A 22,270-nucleotide genomic window follows, 5' to 3' on the forward strand; every position below is an offset into this window, starting at 1 on the left:
AATATCTGAATTAGCCGGAGACCCTCTCAACCTGGCCTTATGAAAATATAAAGTAGGGAGAATTTCCAGGGGAACCTTCCAACTTCTGACTTTATGAAAAATATAAAGTTGGGAGGAGTATGGGGGAAGGGTAACCTCTCGACCTGTGTCTTTATGCAAATATAAAGCTAGGGAGAATTTCCAACTCGACCACTCGTTACTCCAGAGATTAAAAAAAAAACCCTCCGAATTAGCAGGAGAATTATAAACAACAAGACTGTCAGGACTTTTTTTGGGCACCTCTAAGATTAAACGGAGCACGCAACCTCTAATAACCCTCACTCTAAGGGAACGTAGAAATTTGTTCAGAACGGTATTCGGTTACCAAGCATGTATCAAATCAGGTGGACCACTATCCCCCGAAGAGTGCTTTCCCTAGCAAGGTTTATCCTTTTTCTGCACATTAAACCAGGACTTCTTGTTTGAAGAGTAATTGCCTATGTACTCATAGCAACTAATGGGACATTTTTTCTCAGGAAAAAATTTGGTACCCCCCCCTGCTGTCGAGTGGCTTTGGGCCGGCAAGACAGTCCGACGCGGTAAGGGGGAGGCGCGCAAAATGAAAACAATGAATGTTGAACTAGGCTGTCTGTCGCAAGCAGCTTCAAAAAGGGTGAGGTACAGATTGTTTACGAGGGTATCGGTCAAAAAATGTTAAAATGTAAACTTGGTTGAGGCTGCAGTCCTCAATCTCTGTCTCAATTTTCCTGAAATTGAGTAAAAACAAAAGAGAAAAAGAAGAATCGTTCAGAAATAACAAAGGAGAAAAACGTGTGAGCTCAAAAAAATCATGGCCAATAAAAATTAAAACTTCAGCTCCAAAAGCTGAGGCAACAGAGGGCTCTTTCTTCAGCGGATGTAACTATATCTTGCATTGTGGGGGGCCTCCCCTCAGCAAGAAGATAAAATGAAAGAAAAGCAAACAAAAACAACCTCATCAGTAACACTATTTTCTTCCCCTTTGTTTGTTCTTTTCTCATGAAGGCAGTGTAAATAAATGAGCAAAGATAAATGATGGGCACACTTGATCTCATGTGGCAAACAGAAGGGTTCTGTGTGAAGTTCTGGTGGTCCTGTGTTTCTCATAGTTATGAATGTGGGTGTGTGACTGTATGTCTGGTCTGTCTGCGTGTGAGAGAATAAATGAAAACAAAATAATCTAGTGCACAGTCAGAAGATAGAGGGGTTAGTATTGTCTTATCGAAGGAGAAGCTTGCTGGCTATTTGCTAGTTGTCCCCCTCCATGCCAAAGTTCAAGGCTAAAGTGATTTAGCACTACCACCAAAGGCTGTGGTGGACTTCTTGTGGCTTGGTATCCTTGTGGCTTTTGAAACAGTGTCTTTTTTGGTGAAGATATTCCATCAGACGTGTGACCAGTCTGCAGTTGCTGCCCATCGTTCAGGCAGTAGTCGTGGCGTTTAACTCGCAACTCATTGGTGGGGGAGTGTCGAATCACTCCGACGCCCACAGGTTCTCAGTCTTTGATGATGGGGCAGGATGTGTTAATCCCAGCATTGGCATGCGGCCCATTCATAGACGATGAAGAGTGGACTTGGGACTGAGCGAGTTATTTCAGCATTGCTTTGCTGAATGGGAGTTGAGTCCTTGAGTCCTGAAAGGTCACAGACCTTTGATTGTCCATTTCCTTCTGATGCTTGGTCCTTTGAATGATGTTGACATTTCATTAGCGTAAGAGTTGAAGGTGATTTCATTCTTTCATTGAAGATGTCGTTTCTTCAGGGGGGCAACCACAAAGCCAACAATAGAATAATAATAAAAAAATGATAATGATGATAACAGTAATATTAAAAAAAATAAAAAAATAAAATGAAATACTGTATTCATCTGTGTGTGTGTTTGAGTGTGTGTTGCTCATATTCATTTTAGAGTGAACCCATCAAACATGAAATCAAAATAAAATTTAAAATAAAAATAAAAATAGTGTCTGTGTGTAATGGCACTATTCTGTAGGCAGGGGAGAAGTGAGAAATCACAATGTTGTGTCACAAGTGTGTAGTGCACTAAACTGGCCAGTGAGGGGCGCCACCTCTCTCTTGTTTGAGTGTGTGTGTGTCCTCGTTCTGAGAGGAAAAAAAAACCAGAAACCCAGCAGCCCGTGTGTGTGTTTGGCTCTCTTGTGCGTGGGTGCGTGCGTGCGTGCCTGTGCGTGTGCGCGCTTCCCTCTCTCTCTCTGTGCGTGGGTGCGTGCGTGCGTGTTTGGCTCTCTCTGTGCGTGCGTGCGCTCTGTGCGTGCGCGTTTGGCTCTCTCTCTCTCTCTGTGTGTGTGTGTGTGTTTCTCACTGCGAGAGAAAAACAAAACAAAAAAAAACCCAAAGCCGGCTCTCTCCAAAATGAGAGCCTTAAAGCCAAACAACTACAAAAAAAAGAAGTAAAACTCACCGAAAGCATGATCTGAGTTCACATCATACCAAGATTGTATATGCGTATGCATATATTATTTGTTTATTGGATTCTTCATCTGTTTGATTCACAGAAACACAATTTAGGTTAGGTTCGGGGTTTTAGTCTATTTTGCTTTTGGTACAGAGGTGAACTCAGATCATGGCACCGCTGGGATGTTTTGGAAACTTTGGTTGCCCGTCTATCTATGGTCAGGACCTCACAGGCTGTCTGTGGGTGTCCGAACAAAACAAAGTAAATAATGACCAGCCGTATTTTATGCCTAAACAAAATATCCGAGCCCGAAGAAAACCAGAGGGAACCTACAGCATTAAAAAACAAAGAACCTCAACCATTTGAGCCTTTCTCATGGCACAGTTCACTGCATCAAAACACAGAACAGCTGAGGATCAAAATCAAAGCTCAAAGCTGAAAATCAATACAATGCTTGACTGGTTCCAAAAAAAATCATCACAGAGCGAATATATATGTAAATGAAAATTTATATATATATGTTTATAAAGGCAGCTTTACCTTAGTCCGAATTGGTGTTTGAGGTTCAACCGATGGTTCGTGCTCCAGTCTCTGTCCGAGGGGTAGACCACCGCGAGGCTTGGGGTTTTAAGTGTCGCGGCAGAAGTCCCCCTTGGCAGAAGATGGATCTAGTTCGTCGACGCCAATTGTTACGGCTGAATTTACGGTTGACCTCATTTGGAGACATGATTTATTGCTCTGGTAGAATGATGGAGTCCAGGAGAAGCATTGATGATTTTATATAAAAAAAAGTTTATTCTAAACTAAGAAAAAAAGTACAAGATGGAACAAAGAAGTGAACGTCCCGGCCGGAGGTCCGATGATTGAGTGAGACACAGTTCTGTTCCAATACGTATATTCCTCTCAGTCCCCCTCCCTCCTCCCCCCAGGAGATTGAGATAGAGGCAGAGGGAGGAGGTGAGGACAGAGGGTAAAAAAGGAAAGACAGTTTGTTCTTTTGGGTCTAAACAACCAGTTCTGTTATCTGTCGGTTGTCATAGAGACGGAGGAGTGTGCGTTTGTGTTTGTGTGTGTGAATGAATGTGTATGGCGTGTGTGTGTGACATGTGACTGTGTGAGCATGTGAGTGCGCACACAGAGTGCCTATGCGTCCTTGTGCGATTATTGTTTTGGGGAGATAAGGTGGTGGCTTTTGACAAGGCAGTTTGACCCAGCAAAGTTGAAGACATGAAAATCACACAATGGAAAGTTACCCAAGGCTTAAGGATTAAAATATATGAACTAATAATTTCGCCCCCCACAACCTTTTCTTTAAACACACATAACTAGGGGGGACAGATGTTACAGTCTCGAGGTCAAAAAAGACACAGAAATGATCAGATAGAGCTAAGTCTCTTACATCAACAGCAGAGATATCAACACCTTTAGAGATTACCAGATCCAAAGTGTGACCTTGAGTGTGTGTCGGACCAGTCACATGTTGTGTAAGACCAAAAGTATCCATTAAAGCATACAGTTCTTTGGCAGTATTGTCCATGTTATTGTCTACATGAATATTTAAGTCACCTGTTATTATTAAAAAGTTGTATTCAGTGCATACAACTGACAGCAGTTCAGCAAACTCATCCATGAATTCTCCAGAATATTTTGGGGGTCTATAAACGACTAAAAACAAAACTCTTGAATCACCCTTCAGTAAGAATGACATATATTTAAAGGAGATAAAATCCCCAAATATTATTTCTTTGCACTGAAATATTGATTTAAAAATGGCAGCAACTCCACCACCTTTCCTGCAAGTACGACACTTATTTAAATAAATAAAGTCTTGTGGTGCACTTTCATTGAGAATAGTATTACTGATACCATCATTCAACCACGTTTCATTAAGAAATAAAAAGTCCAAGTGATGTGTCAAAATAATATCATTAATTATTAGTGACTTGTTAACAAGAGATCGAACATTAAGAAGAGCTAATTTTAAAAACTTTACTGGAGACACTGGTGGACTTTTTGGATGACATGTTATAGGAGTCAAATTTTTATCTCTATAAAGCTTTTTGCTTTTCTTTAATTTCACAATTTTACCTGTGTTACCTGTCACCACAGGAATTAAAGAAGCTGCATTAACTCCATAGGGCCCTGACTTTTTCTGGTTGTTCCTAAAAATAGAGCTATTGCAGTCTGGACCCAGCACACATCAGGCCTGTGTCGCTCTAAGATGAACACAGCTGGCCTGAGGAGAAGAGTGATCCTGGGCCTGGTATCGTCGAGGAGGGATGGGTGGTGCAGATTGGTTCTTTAGAGGAGATAAGATGGGACCATGGTGGGGTAAAGGGTGGGGTGTCAATCTTGTGCCAGCCAGAACCAGCTCGTTCATCTGGGCAGTTAAATCCAAGAAGGCAGGGGTAGGTGAGAAGCTGGATGAGGTGGAAGTAGGTGAATTTTGGGGTGAAGCAGGTGGGTCCTGAGATGTGGGGGTTGGGTTGACCTCTTCATTTTGGCGATTTTTATTTCTTGCTGGAAGCTCATCGACTCCATGTTCTTTCCTTGTTGTTTTGTTCTCCGATGGTACATGTTGTCCTCTGTCTTTATCAGGACTGATAGCAATGTGACTGGTGAAGTAAAACAAGTTGGATGTGAAGAGTTTTACTCCAGCCTTGTTTAGACACAGTCCATCTGCTCTAAAAAGATGACGACGTTCCCAAAAAATAGGAAAATTTTCTATAAAATTTAGTGAAAGGGCAGCACAAGCCGAAGACAGAAATTTATTCAAAGAGTAAATCCTTGAGAATTTTAGATCTCCTTTGCGGACTGGAGGTATCGGGCCACTGATGAACACTTTAGGCTGTAAACAGCTCACAGTTTTTAGCAGATGGGTGAAATCCTGCTTTAACACCTCAGACTCCTCCTTGGCTAAATCATTTAACCCAAAATGAATCACAACATTTTTCAAATGTGGGTAATCTGCAACGATATGCAAGATTTTTTCAGCCAGGTCTGATACTGTGTCATTAGGTAAGCAGATCACTTTCACGTTGCTGCTAAACATCTTCTGAGCATCTTTAACAGAAACGTCTCCCACTATCAGTGTGTGAGGTTGTTGCTTTGGCCTACCATGTCGCTTTTGTTTTCCTGAAGCACTTTCAGTCTTCGCAGTTCCAGAAGGTTGTGTGTTGACCTCATTAGAGCCAGATCCTAGGTCATTCAGCAGTGGGGCAAATCGATTACCCAGTTCTACATGAAACTGGGTTTGTGACTTGGTGATACTCCTGCCTTTAGCAGATGTCCACTTTTGTGCCTGGGCAGACAAGGGAGTTGATGTCTCATTATTGATATCAGGGCGCTTTGCTCGGCCCGTTAGCCTTTGAAGTAGATATGACTTTTTCTTAGGCGTAGCTCCCAGGGTATTACAAGGAGGACTCACACCTGTTGGCTTATCAACGAGAACAGGATCCTCCCTAGGCCTGATAGCTTTGTTAGCACGGGCTGGTAGCGAGTTAGCTTTATCCACTCCGCTGTTTTGAAACAGCGGCACAGTCGTATCATTATCATATCCACAGTGCCCATTAACCTCAATGTTTACTTGTATTCCTCGCACTGTAGTCTCCAGTTCAGTAATCTTTTGGAGAAGACTGCTGTATTCTGTTGTGGAAAGAGCCATTCTTCTGCTAGTTAGCTTGCTACTTGTAGCTAGCTAGCTTGCTACTTAGCTTTCCAGTTAAGCCAGCAAATAAAAAAGCAGTAGATGATTACCTCAGAGCCAGAGTCAGATGGTAAATGATAGAGTTTGATGTTGAGGTATCGTATCATTTCTCAGAAGAAAAAGTTCATGTTTAGTAAATAAATTCCTCTGTGAGCTCCGCTCTGCTCTTTTGCTGCTGTCAGCTCAGCTGCCGGAAGTCAAGTCCCAAAGGAGTGTGGGATTCGTATTTACGTCGTGACAAAAGGGGAATAGTTGAGCATAGACAAAAACCGTTTGCAAAATTAAACGTGCCATTAGTCCCGGGTGTATGAACGTGGGCACATGTGTGCGAATTATGTGCGGTGTCGCATTCAGGACCCAGGGTATAATTGCAATTGTGACCAGGAATCTGGCCTAGTTTATGAGTTCCATTTCTGGCGAAACAGAAGGAAAAAAGTGTGGATCACGTGTAATCTACGTACATAGTGGAAGACGTCTCATCGCGTAGTGTAGCCAGTTTTTTTACTGGCTGTTTAGAACAACGGTTGGGGTCCCCCATGCCGAAGTTAGAGTAAGACAAATAACAAAAGGAGTCAGAAGCATCCATTGGTATCGTGGTTAAGCGGGGGTGTGTTGATGACACAGGCATGTAAGAGCAAACATAACAGTTGGATAGGCTTCTACTTTTAGCTTGATAATGCGCGTATCGGTACCAGGTGTTCGTGAAAAACGGATGAGTGACATTGGTAGCAGCTAAAGTGTCGTGCAGGGCGATGTCGTCTATCCAACGTTTATTTCTGCTAGCATTAGTATCCCTGTAAAAGGAAACATTCACATCAGGATCAACACTTGCATTCATTGGTTCAAGCCCAGTGTCCTCGATTGCCCCCTTGGAGGCCAGGAGCCAGAGGAGTACTGGAATTGCGGACAGGACCATCGCGTCAATCGATGACCAGCTTCAATCACAGCGAGAAAGGCGTGCGATCGGTATTTCTCCCACGATGTCCTTAAGGTTGGATTTCAAATGCTTCAAAAGACCATATGTCTCATAAGAAAGGTCAGCCGGTGACCCCCCGAGGTCTTTTCCTTTTTCCTTTCGTTTGCAACTTTCAAAGCAAACAAAAGCTCATCAAAGCACTGCTCCCGAAAAGAAGAAACTGCTCCCAAAGGCGCACCTCCTTACTGCGGTTCCTCGATCAGTGGTGATGTTGGTTCTTCCTCCGTTGGACCAGTCGCCTCAAGATCAGGGTCGGCTGGTCTTGGCACCTTCCTGCAGTGTGATGCGTGAATCCACGTGGCTCGCTCTGCGACCTTCATAGCCGTGTGTGTCGTCAGTTGAACCTGAAAAGGGCCGATGATCACGAAGTCATTAGGCCGAATATCGTGTAGATGATCAGTTGTTGTCAGAGGAAGGGTAGTCTCCACACACCTGGCAACCTCTCTTTGGATCGGTTGGTACCTGAACAGAAGAAAAGAGGGGGGAAAAAAACAAAACAAAACAAAACAAAACCAAACAATAAAATAAAATAAAATAAAATAAAATAAAATAAAATAAAATAAAATAAAATAAAATAAAATAAAATAAAATAAAGTTTAAAGAGTAGGGGTGTTAGGGTTAGTTAAATAACTAAATGAATAGTTAGTATGGCTCTGGTGCTCAGTTATAGCTTCCAGGAAGGCAGAGACAGGTCAGAGGTCAGGATCTGAGAGCTTTTCAGATCCTAAAAGGTGCTGCTGCACAATCACACAATGGTTAGGTGTGGGTTAGTGAGCTTTTAGCCATGCTAGCTCAATGTTATCTGTAGCCCATTCACACGTGAGTGGGAAAATATGAGGCTGAAAGAAAAGCAGGAAGTATTAATTCGATTCTCCTTTCCTGGAGCAAGGAGAAGCATAGTTGGAGTTGCAGTGATTCTCAAACTGTGGTACGTCTACTACCAGTGGTACGCTGATACCTGGTGAGAAGCAACAATTTGAGAACCACTGTTTACAAGGACATGCAAGTCAGACGGAGAAGTGTGGAGTGTGACTACATGTCATCTCAAGATGAATACATACAATTGGGAGACATGGAGATGTGAGAAAGCTAAATAAGTTTAACCAAATAAATAAATAATGTTATTTATTTATTTAAATTGTTTGTTATATTTTTCTATCTCTTATTTATGAAGGAGAAATCTTATTATATCCTTTATTTATTCTGAATAATGTTAACACTCCACACCTAATAAAATAACCTAATTATTTTATAGTGCTGAATTTGTCAGTTCATTTATTTCGTTATTTTCCCCCATAATTGTTATTTGAGAAGTAATTTACTTAATTTTTAAGCTAAATTGGTGGCAAAAGTGTCTCTTATTCTGTGTCTGAACCACAGTTAAGCAAGATTATTGGCCCTTTAAGGTTAGACAGGATTAAAGTTAAGTTGAGTCAAACAATCATATTGTCTTTTGCCGTGTATTTATCCCATTCGTAGGAGTGACGAGCCATAGCACGGTTTGGAGAGCTTCCTTAAATGCTTGGAAGTTACTTAACATTAAACTATCTCTTATATCAATCAATTATCAAGAATTTCAGGAGGACCCTTTTTAAATCTCAGGCGACCCAGATTGGGCCACCAACCCAATGTTGAGAACACTTAATTTTACTCTTAAAAGTGTCTAAACCCAGTGAAAGTGTTTTATGGTCTTGCACGCTAAGTGCTGGTGGAACAAGAAGAAAATGGTTGGAGGGTTTTGAGGTATATTATTTTCCCATGAAAAAATTTAAATCAAAAATCAGAGGGACATTGGCCCTCTCCCTTCCCTTTTTTTTTTTTTTTTTTTTACATAAGAATGCATTTGGATTCTTAAAACCATATGATAAATATCATTGGAAAATCACTTATCTGATCATTTTGGATGTGTCTCCGTTTTCCTCTCTCTTGTGTCCACCTGCCTTTGTGCTCTCCAGCCTCCTCGACCTCCTCCTCCTCAGCCATAAAGGTCAAAGCCAGGGTCAACTGTACGCTCCCTTTGGAAATTTGAAGATCTGTCCCGACTTTCGCAGTTGGATTGGAAGTCTCTGTAGTCTCTGGAATAGATATTATGTTAGAACATCCACAATATGTCAAACTGTCACGTGTCTATTTCAATCTATTTCCCCTTTGCTTCCCAGTTATAGTCATGGACAATACTTCCCTTTAATTCTCATCCTTCATCATAAGAAGCAGTGACCAGGCATGACGGCTGTAGGAGGCAGGATCGGAGTCGAAAAGGCGGTGGAATTTTCTGTTAGGAAACACTCAGAAACAGAAAGTGAGGAAAACATTAAGACTTAAATGAATAATTTCAAATATCCCTTTTCTTTAGTTGGATTTGATTCGTCTCCTTTGAGTATACAGCCAGCGACCTGTATATTGGAAAAAAACAACACAATAACAACAACTAAGACGAAGACATAGACAAGTGTACACAACAACGAGTATACACATACAACAACAAAAACATGGACACTGAACATGAACAGTAAGGTCAGTCAAGGTCAAAGCCAGTCATTCCACTGAAAGTGGTATTATATATTAAAAATGTCGTTTGGTGGAGGAACATGTGTAGTCAAACAGCCATTTATCGGTCAATCACTCAATGACACGTCCACGGCACATTCGCACTCACAACGCAGTTCTCTCAGGCATACAGTCATCATTCAGTCATTCATGCATCGCACACATTCATGCCTCAATTTTCACGTCCATGCATTCACAAGGTTTTGCTGCATAGTGTCTAAGTAGAATATAGGCCTCATCTAACCCACCAGCGGCGATAGCCAGTCCACCTCCTCTCTCGGGGTCAATGAGCTCTTATTGTCCCCCCATGCTTGGCAACCTTTTAGCGTTAATTAATTGCTTTTCACTGGTATCATCTGATTAATAAAAGCTACGCTCCTTTTTACTTCCGCCTTGGCGGAGTCTACACTTAGATTATTGCCCATGGTAGTACTGACAGTCTGCTATCTGCTGATCAGGCAGGAATGGCACGGCCGTGCACTAATAACCAAACTCAACCCCGGTCCGCAACCGGGGGAAAACTGTAATATTCCAGAAATTTAAGAAAAAATTCTGAATCAGCAGGAACCTCAACCTGCACCCTTGAAAAATGAAGGGCTTGGGAAATTAACTCAACCTCGTTCTGCAACCGAGGGAAAACCTCAACCCCGGTCCGCAACCGGGGGAAAACTTTGCACAACTGCCAGGACTTTTTTTGGGCACCTCTAATATTATTCAATATTGAACGGAGCATGCAACCTCTAATAACCCTCACTCTAAGAGAACGTAGAAATTTGTTCAGAACGGTATTTGGTTACCAAGCATGTATCAAATCAGATGGACCACTATCCCCCAAAGAGCGCTTCCCCTAGCAAGGTTTATCCTTTTTCTGCACATTAAACCAGGACTTCTTGTTTGAAGAGTAATTGTCTATGTACTCATAGCAACTGATTGGACAGTTTTCTCAGGAAAAATTTGGTACCCCCCCTGCTGTCGAGTGGCTTCGGGCCGGCAAGACAGTCCGACACGGTAAGGAGGAGGCGCGCAAAATGAAAACGATGAATGTTGAACTAGGCTGTCTGTCGCAAGCAGCTTCAAGAGGGTAAGGTACAGATTGTTTACGAGGGTATCGGTCAAAAATGTCAAAATGTAAACTTGGTTGAGGCTGCAGTCCTCAATCTCTGTCTCAATTTTCCTGAAATTGAGTAAAAACAAAAGAGTAAAAGAAGAATCGTTCAGAAATAACAAAGGAGAAAAAACGTGTGAGCTCAAAAAAAATCATGGCCAATAAAAGAATAAAAAAATAAAAACTTCAGCTCCAAAAGCTGAGGCAACAGAGGGCTCTTTCTTCAACGGATGTAACCATATCTTGCATTGTGGGGGTCTCCCCTCAACAAGAAAATAAAAGGAAAGAAAAGCAAACAAAAACAAACCTATTAGTAACACTATTTTCTTCCCTTTTGTTTGTTTTTTCTCATAAAGGCAAAAGCAGTGTAAATAAATGAGCAACATAATGAATAAAAGCAAAGATAAATGATGGGCACACATGGTCTCATGTGGCAAACAGAAGGGTTCTGTGTGAAGTTACGGTGGTCCTGTGTTGCAGCTCATAGTTATGAACGTGAGTGTGTGACTGTATGTCTGGTCTGTCTGCTTAGAGCACACCTTCTTTTAAGTGTATCTCAAAGCGTGTGAGAGAATAAATGAAAACAAAATAATCTAGCGTACAGTCAGAAAATAGAGGGGTTAGTATTGTCCTATCGAAGGAGAAGCTTGTTGGCTATTTGCTAGTTGTCCCCCCCCATGCCAAAGTTCAAGGCTAAAGTGATATAGCACTACCACCAAAGGCTGTGGTGGACTTCTTATGGCTTGGTGTCCTCGTGGCTTTTGAAACAGTGTCTTTTTTGGTGAAGATGTTCCAGCAGACGTGTGATCAGTCTGCAGTTGTTGCCCATCATTCAGGCAGTAATCGTGGCGTTTAACCCGCAACTCATTGGTGGGGGAGTGTCCAACCAACTCCGACGCCCACAGGTTCTCAGTCTTTGATGATGGGGCAGGATGTGTTAATCCCAGCATTGGCATGCGGCCCATTCCATAGACGATGAAGAGTTGACTTGGGACTGAGCGAGTTATTTCGTTGCAGCATTGCTTTGCTGAATGGGAGAGTTGAGTCCTTTGATAGTCGATTTCCTTCTGAACCTTGGTCCTTTGTATGATGTTGACATTTCATTAGCATAAGAGTTGGAGGTGATTTCATTCATTAAGAGCTTTCATTGAAGATGTCGTTTCTTCAGGGACAACCGCAAAGCCAACAGAAACTAACAATACAATAATAAAAAATGATAATGATGATAACAGTAATATTAAAATAAAATAACATGAAATACTGTATTCATCTGTGTGTGTGTTTGAGTGTGTGTTGCTCATAGTCATTTTCGAGTGGACCCCAGATATATCAAACATGAAATCAAATAAAATTTTAATGTGTGTGTGTGTGTGTGTGTGTGTGTGTGTGTGTGTGTGTGTGTGTGTGTGTGTGTGTGTGTGTGTGGTTGTGCCTCCCCGTGCCACACGTCCGAACGTTCAGCTGAGAGAAAAAAAAAAAACCCAAAACGCACAGAAACACAGCAGCCGACTCTCGTCCAAAATGAAAACAAAACAACCAAAGGGAGAAATCTGATTCCATTCACACGTTTAAACAAAATAAAAACAAAGATAAAAAAGAAGTAAAACTCACCGAAAGCATGATCTGAGTTCACATCATACCAAGATTGTATATGCGGATGCATATATTATTTGTTTATTGGATTGTTCATCTGTTTGATTCCCATTATAAGTGTTTTACTCCCTGTAGTCTTCACTACACTTTAGGTTAGGGTTGGGGTTTTAATCTATTTTGATATCGGTACAGAGGTGAACTCAGTACATGGTACCGGGGTGTTTTAGAAACTTTGGTTGCCTGTTTATCCTATGGTCAGGACCTCACAGGCTGTCCGTGGAGGTGCCTGAACAAAACCAAAGTAAATCATGACCAGCCGTACTTGATGCCTAAACAAAAATATCCGAGCCCGAAGAAAAATAGAGGGAACTTATAATATTAAAAAGCAAAAAACTTCACCCTCTCTCATGGCAGTTTCTTTCACTGCGTCAAAACACAGAACAGCTGAAGGAGGAGAGAACCTCCAGAATGATGAAAATCAATACAGTGCTCGACTGGTTGCCTTTCTATCAACACAGAGCGAATATATATATGTAAATCAAAATTTATATATATATATATATATAAAGGCAGCTTTACCTTAATAGTCCGAATTGGTGTTTGTGGATCAACCGATGGTTCGTGGTCTAGTCTCTGTCCGAGGGGCAGACCACCGTGGGGCAGACTCGGAAGTCCCATTCCATAAAAAAACTGGCTTTGGGGTTTTAAGTGCGTCCACTGGTCCACGGCAGAAGCCCCCCAGAGTAGAAGATGGATCCTGTTCGTGATCGCCAATTTGTCACGGCAAATTTGCGGTTGACCTCATTTGGAGACATGATTTATTGCTTTGGTTGAAGTCCAGGCGAGGCATTGATGATTTTATAAAAAAGGTTTATTATAAAACTAAATAAAAAAAGAGTACAAAGATGGACAAAATTAGTGACCGCCCGGGCGGACGTCCGATGATCAAGTGGCCCACAGTTCTAACTCATCACGTATATTCCCCCTCAGTCCCCCTCCCTCCTCCCCCCAGGAGATAAAGAGGACAGAGGAGGTGAAAGAAGAGAGTGAAAAGAGACAGTTTCTTCTTTAGGTCAAAACAACCAGTTCTCTGGTATCTCCTGATTGTCGTGAGTGTTGGAGGTGTGTGCGTGTATGGTGTTTGTGTGTATGAATGGATGTGTATTGGGTGTGTATGTGTGACTATGTGAGTGTGTGTAGGCATGTGAGTGTGTGATGCCTCCGTGTCTGAGGGACAAGATGTGTTTTGGGAAGCTGACCTCGAGAAGAGAGCAGAAAACATGAGACAGCAGAAATGAAAAGTCTCAACTTAAAGCCTTAAAAAGAATAAGGTCTATGAGTAAATATGTTAATAAACATAACTAACAATTTTGCCCTGACACTAGCAACACAATTATTCACACTTCTGATCAATAACTCCAGTGATATACAGGGAATTACAATTTTGAACAAAGAGTTCAAGATTAGCCAATTTGCGGATGACACTTGTTTCTTTTTAAAGGATAAATCAATGGTGGATAAAATGCTCAGTATCATTGCAATATTTTGTAAAGCATCTGGATTGTCTCTTAATGTAAAAAATGTGAACTACTCCCTATCCACACTTGTTTTGATTCCTCTGTTTCCTCAATTAGAGTTGAGACTGAAGTCAAGTATTTAGGATTGTTGATTTCTAAAAATATAGCATGTAGATTGGAGTGAGGCTTGGCTGACATGATTGTCTTTTTCAACAAACATTGTAAAGATTTACACTGTGAAATCACACATTGGGTTTTTAACTGCGTCAATGCATTCCTCTGTTTTAGTAGTACATAATTAAAACAATTGTCAGTGCAAGTTCAGACTTTTAACCACTGTATTTTGCCTCCCACAGAAATATTACCCTCCAGACTTTGACCCTGCTAAAATCCCCAAACTAAAGCACCCCAAAGGCCAACAGTATGTGGTATGACTGATGGCTCCCTTCAACATGAGGTGTGTAGCTTTCATACACTTTTCTGTTTGCATTATTGTCCCTTATCTCTTAAGTTTCCTTTTATTGCTACAGTAGTGATATAATTTATGTATTATTGGACGAATAAATTGTTACTTTACTTTTTCTAATTTTGGCCTAACTGTTGCTTACAGTTACTATTGTAGAAGATGAAATATTACAGCATTATTCAACCATAAAGAAAAGCACAGCTGCAGTTACTCCTGTGTGTTAATCCCTTAATTAATTTAAAACCAGATCCCTGGTTTTTTGGGCTATTTTTCACAAGGTGTGTTATTCCAACAATGACCTTGGCCAAACCTAACTATCTTCATTTAAATGAAACATTTTTCATGTTGGATGGATTATTATCACAGTCAGTGGTATTTCTCCATAGAAAAGTCCTTAAAGAGTAACAAAACCCCTGCTTTCTGCTGACCTGCCACTAGGGGGCAAATTAAAAAAAATGCCTTGATTATGGGCATTACTCATGACGCAGTAAGGCACGCCCACTCAGGCTGCCGGTCAGTTCTGCCAGTGACAGACTTACTCACAACAGTCCCTGAATTACTCTCGCCATGAGCCTCAGAACACCGCGGCCTCACACATAGAGACACACACAGCAATTAGAAGTAAATGCACTTTCGCGCACACTCAGAGACACATGTGGATACACACACTATGTGTCTGTACATACATGCATAACTTGATCAACCCTCTGATTAGACCATAATCTGCTCTTTATAGAAGCACAGAGTAAAAAACAACACAACTGCAGCCAGCGGCCTCACACAGAGCATTAGACTTCCTCATTAAAACTGTCAATCAATGCTCACTGAGGGCTGCGATTGGAGGAAACCCTCCTCCCGCCTCTCAGCCTTTATATGAGAGGCGGGGCCCAGTCATTTTACAACTAAATGCGCAAAATAAAAAAATGAAAATAAATTAAAATGTTAAAAGTTGGACTTGGATCAATCAACAGCACTACTTAATACCAAAATACATATGTATTCAGCAGAAAAAAGTGGGTTTGGGGTTTACTCCTTAAAGGAGCATAGGGCAGGATCTATAAATCTGACTGCATAGTGACACCACGGTGGATAGGGTAACTGCAGCCATCAGCCAAGCTGCTGCAGTGACGCGCATCAACTGTTTACAGCTGATACTGTAGATAGAGGATGGATACCCGACCAAACCCTGACGGGACACGACGGCACAGGACGAGTCGGGTTCGGACAGATATTTAGCACCAGTGGTCGGGTTCAGTCACATAATGTTGTTTGCGTGCAGCGTTCTTCCTTTCCTGCTGTAGCTGCTGCAGAGTGCAGTTTAAATGGTGAGAGCAGTGGTCCAACTGCAACGAGAATGGCAATGAGAATGGAGAAGAGGACAATTTTAAAGGAATAAACAGTTGAAAAATTCCTTTTTCTGCACAATAACATGGATTATGTAAATAGATCCCATGGGTCTCTTGCGTGCATTGCGCCACTGGTTGTGTTTCACTTTCTCTTGTTACTCATCCGCTTCCCACAAAAACAAACGTAAATATGTAATATCTTTAAGAAAACAATGATGTTTTCACTGTTGGATTGGACTTTAAAATGCGGCTTGATCCACACTGCGACTGTAACACGGTTATTTATTTACTCACCGTTCAGGTGACCGTTTACTGCAAGACCTGTGCACATGCTTCTGTGTGCATCTGTGGAACCAAGCAGTAGTTTAATCCACTGTGTTTATCTTCTTTCAGTCTCCAAGCCATCTTCTCATTCTTCTTTATTTCCGATTTATTTAAATTAAAATGATCATTTTTTCTCACAACCTCCTTTAATCATCTTTGTTTTTTCAGGTGTAAATGTGGTGAATACATCTACAAGGGGAGGAAGTTCAATGCTCGTAAAGAGACTGTTCAGAAAGAGCGGTACATGGGGCTGCCAATCTTCCGTTTTTATATCAAGTGCCCTAGATGTCTTTTTGAGATTACTTTCCAGGTTAGAATGAATGCCATGGCTATCCCTAATACTTTGCTGACATTAATATTTCTGAAAACAGACATTTTTAAAAACATGTCTTTCTTTGATATTGTAGACTGACCCAAAGAACTCAGACTACGCCATGGAGCACGGTGCAACGCGAAAATTCCATGCTGACGAACTGGAGGAAATGAAAAGGGTCCAGCAGGAGAGGGATGATGAAGAACTGAACAACCCCACGAAGGTCAGGTTTCTGTTGTTGTTGTTTATTTATTTATTTATTCATTCATTTTATGAAAATGCAAACCAACAAAGATTCCCCATGTACATCAAATAACATCAAAGTCTGAATGAATCTATTTATTGGTTGGAAATGAGCAATAAGAAGAATAATATTGTTACATTTCTGTCCCTGAACTTAATCAATACGTAATTGATGATCCCACCAACCTTCCCCTCATCAATCCACACCATTTCCACTATTCCCGATCTTGTTAGATCTCAGAAGCGAAGCAGGTCTGGGCCTGGTTAGTAGTTGGATGGGAGACCACTGAGAATTCCAGGTGCACAGTGGGGGGCAGTTGCTCCAGTGGTATCTGTCATTGTGTCCTTGGGCAAGGCACTTCACTCACATTGCCTAGTATGAATGTAGTCTGTTGGTGGTGGTCAAAGGGGCTGATGACGCATTATGGCTGCCTCGTTTCCGTCAGTCTGCCCCAGGGCAGCTGTGGCAGACTGACAATAGTAGCTTACCACTATATAAAATTAATGTATTATTATTATTATTATTATTATTATTATTATTATTATTCTCTGATAACCCAAAAATGACAAATCAAAATTTACAAATCACCTTACAAGTCAACTTTCTAAAGCACATTGGCAGATTTTTTTTTTTGCCCTATAATTTTTTTAAATTGACAAATATTTGTACAAACCTTCAAATCATTTTCTTGAGCATTCCACAACCTCACAACAGACGAGAACATTATTCTTGAAGTAGTACGAGCGACTTGGTGCTTAAAATATAATTTCCTCCTGTGATCGTCATCCTCAGACGCACTTACAAATAATCTATGAACACACTCTGTTCTGCTTTTGGCTTTAAACATAAAAACTGATGTTTGCAGTTAAATTGTGTTCTTACATTTTAATAACCCTGATTTGATAAATAAGGAATTTGTATGGTCTCTAAAACCAACTTTGTAAATAATTCTGATAATTCTTTTTTGCAACAAAATCACTGGTAAAATATTTCTAGTATATATGTTACCCCACACTTCAACACAATAAGTGAAATATGGCAAAATATTTCACTTGTTATTTTCACTGTATTATGTGTGTGAGTGATTTTAAGTTCTGTGTTACTGTTCTTCATTCAGGTGCTTGAAAACAGAACAAAAGACACTTAACGGGAGATGGAAGTTCTGGAGAACCTGCAAGAGCTGAAGGAGGTGAACCAAAGGCAGGCTCAGGTGGACTACGAGGGAATGATTGCCAAGTGCAGAGAGATGGAACGGAGACAGAAGGAGAGGGAGGACGATGAGGATGAGCGGGAATTAAGGTGAGTGAAGAATGAAGGATAAAGCCAACATAAATCTGCATCACAATGTTTGATTCCACACTCCTACTGTTCATGTGACTTCAATATAAAACTAATTCACCTCCAGAAGTAATGACATCGGATATGATGCCTGATGGGAGATAACATTACACTGATTTTTCCCATCATGACATGATTATACATTTTATCAAACTATAACAATATAATTTTATCTCATGACAAACATCATGTTTGTTTATCTGTGTGTTCTTTCTGCAAACCACAGCCAATCAAAATGACTGAAGGTTGTTGCTTTATCCTTACTTTTTTACAGAGATGTGCTGGAGCTTCAGCGGCACAAGAGAAAGAGGGACCCTTATTCAGACGATGAAGAGGAGAGCAGCAGAAGCAGCACTCAGCTGCAGAGCTCAAGCACAGGCAAACCTGCAGACATTGTCACCCTGGGCAACCCACCCAAGGCAGAGGTATGATGACCCTGCAGTTGTATAAAACAGGACGTTCTATATCTTAATCATTACACAGTGGTTCCTGATGGCATCTGTGTTTCCATTCATGTGTATGACTACAAAAAAGACATAAACAATGTGATATCTTACCATTTAAATAAGGGTTGTAGTCAATTACGTTTTTCAGTTACAGTTACGTCTTCAATTATCCATGTTCTATTACAACTCAATTATGATGACCTGCATTTTTACCAATTACAATTAAAATGATTGTTGTTACCCTGAAAGTCAATTACAATTACGTTCTCAATTACTGAGCCTTTAATAAATAAGCCCATTACACTTTACCTTCCCCTTGTGTTAGCTTTCTGTTAGCATCTCTTATGATAACTGGTCAGCTTGACCCATGTCTTATATCGGCTGTAAAACACAAAAAAGAAATTATTTATCATCAAACTTGTTTTTCATGTCTTGCTACATTATTAGGTTTCATAATCAATACAATTATTGGTATTAATATTTTTGGTCTTGGCATCTTACACAGGTTTGTGTTTCTTTAAATTGTTGATAAGAGTTTATAGAGTTTACATGCCAATTACAATTACAAAGTCAATTATCTGAACACATTTCAATTACGATCACAACTGCAACAGAAGTTTTACAATTACAATTGTAATTGTGCCATTTGTGTAATTAATTATCAATTACGTGATTACAATTATAGTTGACCACAACCCTTATTTAAATACAATTTTGTTTTAAGTCTCTGGGAGTTTCTTCCTGTTGCTGTTTGATCACATGTAACAGAGTCCTGATTTCTTCATTTTGTGTTTCCACAGGGATCTTCAGCCACAGGAGTGAAGTGAGCCAAGACAGAAAGCTGGGTGAAGAATGATTGGACGCTGGGTTACAAAGTGCCCCCTAACACTTTGGTGGTGGATAAGCATAAGAAACCAGCAAAGACTGCAGAGCCCCTTCCACCAAAAGGTAACACACACTACAGACTGAGTGCTGTGTTATGACTCAGCTGTTTTATCACATTACAAATATTTTCCTCACCTCACTCGTGTGTAATTATTCATGTCATTTTACTTTGTGTGGTGTCTCTCACAGATCCATCCAAGTCTATTGCCCCAAAAGGCTTATCGTTGGTGCCGTACTCCGACAGCGACACTGACAGTGACAGCCAACTAATTCACCTCCAAAAGTAATGACATCTGATATGATGCCTGATGGGAGATCAAATTACATAGATTTTTCCCGTCATGACATGATTATAAATTTTATCAAACAATAACAATATAATTCTATCTCATGACAAACATCATGTTGTCATGCCCTCTACCTCTGGCATCTCCTGAATTGGTTCGTTGGCACCATCTGGTGGTCTCCATGCCTCACTGTCCGGACTACTCAACTCTAATCATCAGGATTGCTTCCAGCTGCGGCGGGGAGTGGTCTCCCCACCTGCAAGTAGTCACACCACTACTTAAGACACCGGCAGACCACAAACCGACGCCAAACTGTAAACATTGCACACTCTGACCCTCTCAGCCGATGGGATCTCTCCTGCCTCCTTCCCACCTGGAACCATCATCACCGCTGGAATCCCTCAGCTCACTCCACCCTTCAGCCGGTTCTCCCCACTCCTGTGCCAGGCTCCTTCGTTTCGGCCGCTTTGGCTGCAGCTCGAGCGTCTCTGTGTTCCTGCCCATTTGGGGTTCAGAGGTTTCCTTTGTTAGTTTAGTCATTCTGAGTTTATGCCTTTAGACCTAGGGTTCTGTTTTTTCGTCAGTAGTTTCCTGATCGTTTTTAGTTAATCTTAGTATTAGGTCTCCCTCAGTTTGCTCAGCACTTCCTTAATTTCTCCACCACCCCACTTAGGGTGCTGGTAGGTTTTTTTGTTGTATTCAGTTTTGTGAAATAAATCAGTTAATTGTATCTGTGCCTCCTGTTGTGCTGTCTGCGCTTGAGCCTCAGTTCCGTCCCGTGACACGTTTGTTTATCTGTGTGTTCTTTCTGCAAACCACAGCCAATCAAAATGACTGGCGGCTGTTGCTTTATCCTTACTTTTTTACAGAGATGTGCTGGAGCTTCAGCGGCACAAGAGAAAGAGGGACCCTTATTCAGACGATGAAGAGGAGAGCAGCAGAAGCAGCACTCAGCTGCAGAGCTCAAGCACAGGCAAACCTGCAGACATTGTCACCCTGGGCAACCCACCCAAGGCAGAGGTATGATGACCCTGCAGTTCTATATCATAATCATTACACAGTAGTTCCTGATGGCATCTGTGTTTCCATTCATGTGTATGACTACAAAAAAGACATAAACAATGTGATATCTTACCATTTAAATAAGGGTTGGAGTCAATTACGTTTTTCAGTTGCAATTACGGCTTCAATTATCCATGTTCTATTACAACTCAATTATGATGACCTGCATTTTTACCAATTACAATTAAAATTATTGTTGTTACCCTGAAAGTCAATTACAATTACGTTCTCAATTACTGAGCCTTTAATAAATAAGCCCATTACACTTTACCTTCCCCTTGTGTTAGCTTTCTGTTAGCATCTCTTATGATAACTGGTCAGCTTGACCCATGTCTTATATCAGCTGTAAAACACAAAAAAGATATTACTTATCAAACTTGTTTTTCATGTCTTGCTACATTATTAGGTTTCATAATCAATACAATTATTGGTATTAATATTTTTGGTCTTGGCATCTTACACAGGTTTGTGTTTCTTTAAATTAAGAGTTTATGGAGTTTACATGCCAATTACAAAGTCAATTATCTGAACACATTTCAATTACGATCACAACTGCAACAGATTTTTTTACAATGTTATGACTCAGCTGTTTTATCACATTACAAATATTTTCCTCACCTCACTCGTGTGTAATTATTCATGTCATTTTACTTTGTGTGTTGTCTTTCACAGATCCATCCAAGTCTATTGCCCCAAAGGGCTTATCGTTGGTGCCGTACTCTGACAGCGACAGTGACAGCCAAGGGAATTTTAAATAAATATATTGAGAACATACTCTATTTTCTCCTCAGTGATGATTCAAACTTTTAAATGATGTTGAAAACAGTTCATTTCTATTGCTTATTGAAATGTTTAACTGTTGGTAGTTTATTTCTCTCTCACTGATTTCGATGATTAACATCGTAGGTCAGAGCAGAACATTTATTTTGTTTATTGCAAACTGATCTATCTTCCTAAAAACATGTGCAAAGGCACTAACAGTGAGGATGGTTTTTATAGATCCAACAGGTCAGTAGACGATGCTGTAAACCTGGCTCTCCACTTCATCCTCCAGCACCTGGACTCCCCAGGCTCCTACGCCAGGATCCTGTTTGTGGACTTCAGCTCTGCTTTTAATACAATAATCCCAGCTCTCCTTCAGGACAAGCTTTCCCAGCTGAACGTGCCAGACTCCACCTGCAGGTGGATCACAGACTTCCTGTCTGACAGGAAGCAGCACGTGAAGCTGGGAAAAACCATCTCTGCTCCCCGGACCATCAGCACTGGATCTCCTCAGGGCTGTGTTCTTTCTCCTCTGCTCTTCTCCCTGTACACCAACAGCTGCACCTCCTCTCACCAGTCGGTCAAACTCCTGAAGTTTGCAGACGACACGACCATCATCGGTCTCATCGCTGATGGAGACGAGTCCGACTACAGGTGGGAGACAGACCGGCTGGTGTCCTGGTGCAGCCAGAACAACCTGGAGCTCAATGCTTTAAAGACAGTGGAGATGATAGCAGACTTCAGGAAGAACCCAGCCCCCCTCACCCCCCTCACCCTGGGAGACTCTACAGTGAGCTCTGTAGAGTACTTCTGCTTCCTGGGGACCATCATCACTCAGGACCTCAAGTGGGAGCTGAACATCAGCTCCCTTATCAAAAAAGCTCAGCAGAGGATGTACTTTTTGCGGCAGCTGAAGAAGT

At 41.1% G+C, this 22,270-nt stretch overlaps 1 pseudogene; it reads left to right on the forward strand.

Annotated features, from left to right (window-relative positions):
- The first annotated feature begins 13,110 nt into the window (after positions 1-13,110).
- On the forward strand, positions 13,111-20,552 carry LOC114456382 (splicing factor YJU2-like; annotated as a pseudogene).
- The last annotated feature ends 1,718 nt before the right edge of the window (positions 20,553-22,270 follow it).

The sequence above is a fragment of the Gouania willdenowi genome, chromosome 22, assembly GCF_900634775.1.
Source record: "Gouania willdenowi chromosome 22, fGouWil2.1, whole genome shotgun sequence".
Lineage (NCBI taxonomy): Eukaryota > Metazoa > Chordata > Actinopteri > Blenniiformes > Gobiesocidae > Gouania > Gouania willdenowi.